A 6,000-nucleotide genomic window follows, 5' to 3' on the forward strand; every position below is an offset into this window, starting at 1 on the left:
TCAGAGGCAACTCACAAGCTCACTGGGCGCCCCACAGTGACGCCCCCCATCACAGGGAAGATACTGCTGAGACAAGTGCCAAGGCCTCCAACCACATGGTCACTCATTCCCAGGGAGGGTTCCAGAGGCTTGTCCTGCAAGGATTCGTTTCCACCCTATGGCCGGGAGGGTATAAGCAGATGCAACTGGGGATCTGAATATCAGGCCTTCTGGACAGGCAGCGGGCTCCAAGGTCAACTATGTGCTGGAAGTGGAGGAAAATGACAAGCTCAGGAACCCAAAGATCCAGCTTCTCAGTGAAAGGCGTCTTTCAAGTCTCGGACAACTCACTGAACATTTCCAATGCATCCCCTCACAGGATCCTCCCCACTCGGTAGGTTGGTGAAGCCACCGTGAGGATCAGCAGTGGGCCATTACATTACTCGAGGTGGGTTTTGCAAAAATGGTAAAGTATTTTAAAACACGGCATCCTTCCCAGCATGGGGGGGGTGGGGCCTCGGTGCTGTGGGAGCGCGGCTGAGGGAATCTGTCCCCTTGGCCAGTTCATAAGACATTGGGTGAGGCGAAGAATCATTCAAGACGGCTTCTCCTTTCTTTTCTGCGAGCGCCAGGGTATTTTATTGTCATTGTGTGAAGGTCCATTAGCAACAGTCCTGGAAAATGACTCTTTCAAGGTCAGGGAGGTACAAGCAAAGGAACAGAAGGAGCAATTACTCCAAATGTGGGACCGTTCAAACGCTCTACGTGTAGAGCAAGGGAGGCATCCAGTCGGAAATAAAGACACACACTGAGTTCTGGACCCGGCACATTTTCTGATTAAACAGGAGCAGTAGGATCGTGCAAATATGACGCTGTGCTTTGTACCAGGGACTGCTCAGACACGACTGCAGGCTCGGGTCCACGGGAGCCCCACCGACTGGATGGCTTCCTGGCCTCCCCCACCCCGCCCTGAATGTCTCAACTTCCGGTTGGGCTCATCCAATGGAGGTCCCGGCAAGAGGGTGAGGGTGGCAGGACAGGGTCACGGGAGAAGAGAGTCCTGAGCTATAGATTAGCAGCACCCAATTCCCCCACCCTCCGGCCAACAGCCCTAGATGAGCTAGTCTGCTCCACTCCAGGTTCTGACACCACTAGCTGGCCAGGGGTGAGAAGCACCCCCTCCCGGGGCGGGGGGGTCGTTCCTTCCCCACACTCGCCTCTGTGAGCAGTCCCTAAGCACAGCGACCTCAGGGACCCCCTTGGCTGTGCCCTCTGTTCCCTGCCAGGGCGAAAACAACCTTCCCACCTTCTCCAGAAATTCTCCCTGGACTACTCCAGCCTCCTTTCTTGAGCTGCTATAAACACAATTGGTCTTTAGATGCTAGTCCAGTTTGCCAAGCCAGTTTCGGACCTGCAGGGCAGAAACCAGAGTGTACAAACCACTCACATTCATACAGTGCCTACAAACAGTGATCTGGTTGAGCTGGTCACACCTTCAGGAGAAAACCCCCTTTTTCCCTGTCAAGTTCACAGGCCTGAAGGCGGTGGCTAGGATGCCAGGTGCAGCCGGGACAAGCTTGGGAAAGAGAAACACAAACATGAGTGACCACAGTCAGGGTACAGGGGTGGCATCCCTCCAATCCTCCTCCCCACTACCCACCCCTTCTTCCTTCCCGCAGCCAAAGGCCTGCCCCAAGGCAAGAGGCAGGGCTGTCCTCAAGGTCTGGCGTAGAAGAAAACACATCCAATCAGCAAATGTCCAAAGGTTATCCAGGCCACACTGAAATCACGCATCTGGGCCATAAACAGGACCTAGATCCTGGCGAGGCTTCTTACAAGTTTCCACAGACCCAAAACCACCAGTCGGAGGAGGGGATTCAGAGTCGGCCTGAGCTTAGCAGTTTGTGGGGTCCCCAAAAGGAGCCCCTGATGAAGGATGTGAGTACAGGTAGTTTATCTGGGACGCGATCCCAAGAAGCACAGGTTCCAGAAGCAGGGAGGTGTGGCAGGGAAGGGAGAAAGGCCAAAAAGAGGTACTGACTGCTAGGGGTGGTGGGGGCTCAATCCACAGGGAACTCCCGGAGACTGGGCACAGCGGTCCGGAGTTGTCCCGCTAAGAGCGACTGCCTAGCACTTCAGACTAGCCGTGCACACAGACCAGCACACGCCCCGAGAACAGCCTCGGAAAGAGACGCAGGATGTCACCAGAGTGCAGGGGCGTCAGGGACGGGCTGGAGAGCACACCCTCAGCCTCTCCCTTCACCTCTCTGAGCCTCACTGAAAAATGGGCACACGTGTCGGGAAGGGTGAGCGGTAGAAAGTTTCAGGGGCGTTCTCCACGCAGTGCCGGGCACTCAGGAAGAGCTCTGCACAGACAGCCTTGATGTTCCAGAAATACAGCGGTGCCAGGTGCACATGAGCTGAGGAGCACAGAGGTCCCACAGAGGAATTGCAGTTTGGTGCCTGGGAGACTTCCCAGAGGAGGCATTTAAAGACTGGGTAGTACTTGGGGAGCTCTCGTGGTGCAACTGTTGAGAGGCCAACTCTCGGTTGGTTCATCATGGGTCATGATCTCATGGTCGTGAGGTGAGCCCTGCCTCAGTTTCCCCACTCAGCGCGGAGTTGGCTTGAGATTCTCTCTCCCTCTGCCCCTCCTGCTCATTCTCGTTCTCTCTTTCTCTCTCTCAAATAAATCAATCTTTAAAGACTAGGTAGTATCTGATTAGCAGATAAAGAATCTGATTTACTAACCCAACACTTCTTTTGTGGAATCAGTGACACTTCAAATCTGGAAGGGACCTCAGAGACAATGCAGTGACCCCTCCAGAGGAAAAGCCCCAGAAGTGAGTGAGCTCCCGGTGCTTGGCCCCTCCCTGCAGGTTATCCCAGGGACCTGGGGCTACCATTAGAACAGGTGCCAGTTCTTAAAGGACCAGCTGCCCGTTGCTGCCAGCCAACTCTCTCAACATGCAAGAGCCTCACAAAAATGCCTACTTACAACTGTGATGAAGCCAAGTATCAAACCCAGGAGAGGAAATGTCATACTCATGCCAGACTCGTCGTCCCTGAAACCTGCCGTGTGAGTCTCACTCGTCTGATTTAAATCCCTTTCATTCTGTAAACATTTACTGAGGCTTTTAGGGGCCAGGCTTTGATGACCAAGTCCAGAGGGGAGACAAACCTAAGGCAATGACAACAATAACCAGAGAAGTGTGATGACCAAGAAGACTTAAAGTAGGATGGCATGCAGGTAAGGGAGCAATTAAGTGTGCCTGGGGGACAGAGACACTGAGAGCCAAGTTGGGTCTTAAAGGATGCATAGGAGTTCGCTAGGCAAAAGAAAAGCAGCTTGGCAGAGGCCATTCCAGCTGGAAGAATCAGCAGGAACAAAGAAGGGAGGCGTGGCGTGCTCATGCCCAGGTGAATAGGCTGGGTAAGGCTGAAGAGGTAGACAGAGAGGACAGCTGTGGGCGTCACCATGGCAACTCCGATGGTTTGTGGCCAGCACCTGTCCTGATTGGTCAGTACCTGTGCTCGGACCAGCTGTGAAACAATTTGACTATCAGACCCTGTTTGGACGGGGGCTGGAGCAGCAAACTATCAATAGAGGCTTGATAGGATCCAACTTGTTTTTAAAGAAAACTCCGTCGTTGCGCGCAGGCAGGATGGGCCCGATGCTGCAGAAGGATGTAGGTGGGAGGCCAGAGCCAGCCCCCGCTCCTAGGGCTATTTGCTTCACCCCACACTACACTCACACGTAGGCTGGGATGTTGGGAGAATCCACACACAGCTGTCATACGAACCCGAGTCCCACACTTCTCCGTGAGTTAGAATCTCAGAACTTAAGCTCCGGAAGGTCCCTCTGGAGACCACCCAGGTCATGTCCCTTGTTTCACAGATGAGCTACCAGAGATGAAACTAGAACCAATAACACATTCAGCTCATACTGGAGTGCTCCTCTGTGCCAGGCACTGCCCGAGGCCTTAAAGGACAGACCCGAGGATAGAGCAGCCAAGGCTCTTGCCCTTGTGAAGTTCACAGAAACAGAAAATAAGCAAAATAAAATCATTCAGATTGTGGGAGGTTGCAGGAGGGAAATACACGGGGTGATATGATGCAGGGTTTGGCGAAGTCCGACCCTACAGCCAGATCCTGCCCTCAGCCACCCTGTATGCCAGCAATCTGAGAACACTTTCACATTTTTAAAGGGTTGTACCAAACAAAACAAAAATATGTGCAAGAGACTGCAGAGCCCACGAAGCCTATAATGTTAGCTAGCTGGCCCTGCACAGAAAGTTTGCAGGTTTGCAGACCCCTGTAGAGAGTTGGAGGGGAAGGGGGCTCTCTAACTAGCAAGATCTGGGTTCCTGCCTTGTAATATGGCCTCTTCCTGCTCCCCCAGCGCTGCCCCCACCTTGGGGAGGATAAAACATTGAAATGGTTCGTCAAAAGTTCAAGAGTCCGGATTTCTGGACGCCTCCTTCCCCACCTGCTGTCTGGGGTCTTCCTCAAGTAACCTGGTCCTCAACCTGCCCACAGCCATGCCTGCCTCCTCCCCAGCTGGTGGACAGAAGCCACAGAGACAATAGTTTCCCCTGTGGACCCCTCACCCCTCCAACTCCTGCCTGAACTACTTGGTCAAAAACGGAGCCAGAGGGATCCCCACTATTTCAAGACACCTCCCTGGAGAGCCAATACCCAGGAACACGGACTTCTTTTCTTTCAGTCAAATACGTTTCTCAGTCAATGGAGCAGAGTTCAATGTTACAAATCGTCATTTGGCAACAAAAAGAAATGTCCAAACAAAATCAAATGTACAACTCTCCCTCTCTGGGAAGGAAAGTCCATAGAAGGCATTCCAGGAGCAATTGTGAATGGAAACCCACATGAAGCCGGAAGCACGGCATTTATGAGACCTTCCATGACGTTTCTGTGCAAAACGGGAACCAAGTTGTCTCCAAAAAAAAGTTTGTGCCATCAATGTTCAACACAGAGCCTTTCCACCCACCCAGCCCATCACCCTGGAAGGTTCCAGAAGACCATTTTGCTCGCAGTGAAATCTGTGCCTCACAGGAAAATAAATTACACCTCAACAGTTAACTGTCAAGCAGCCATTCCCTAAAGTTAAAATAACTCACATGTCCACACAAAGCAATACAATAAATTCCTACTATGGCACGGTGAAAATGTCTTATGAAAGACACATTCACCAGGGATTCCTCCCCGAATCCCATTAAAACCTTAGTAGAGAACAAAACGCACAAGGACAAAAAGAATGAGAAACAGTAATAACAAGATTCTGGAACCTGGAAAGCAGATGCATAAATTGTCACTGATAGAATAGAATGGAGAAAGCAGAGTCTCAACCTGATTTACACCAAATCAGGGTACCCCCGGCAGAAGGGGCAAAAGGAGGGTTGAAATCATGATGATTAGCTGAAAGCCCACCTACGCAGCAGTGAGACCCTGATTACTTCTCCCACTCCCATAATTGGGCCAAACATCCCTTCTGCCCCCGTGGAAGACAGAAGGCTGATTCCCTGGAGACAGTAAACAGGATCTCCAGGTTGGGGGACATCTAGGAACCATGAGGAGGGGAGGAACCTGTGCCAAAAAAATGGGAAATTAAATCAAAGCTTATATATTGGATATTGAGAAGCCCAGTGTTCTGCCTTCACTCGGATCTCAGAATGCTAGCAGAAAAGGAGATTGGAAAATTCTTTTTTTTTATTAAAGACTTATTTTAGAGAGAGTGTGTGTGTACACGTGTGAGGGTGGAGAGGGAGAGAAGCAGACTCCCTGCTGAGCACGGAGCCTGAGGCGGGGGCTTGATCCCCTGACCCTGAAATCAAGACCTGGGTAGAAATCAAAAGACGCTCAACCGACTGAGCCACCTACGTGCCCCTGGAAAATTCTTCGTGGATAAGTTCTCAACAGGAAAGAGCTCCGGGTAACTGACATATTTGTTTTGTATCCTCTAAGGGCAAATGATAGACAAGTAAAAAACATTTTCCCTGTTTT

Source organism: Neomonachus schauinslandi, chromosome 6 (assembly GCF_002201575.2).
Source record: "Neomonachus schauinslandi chromosome 6, ASM220157v2, whole genome shotgun sequence".
NCBI classification, from domain to species: domain Eukaryota; kingdom Metazoa; phylum Chordata; class Mammalia; order Carnivora; family Phocidae; genus Neomonachus; species Neomonachus schauinslandi.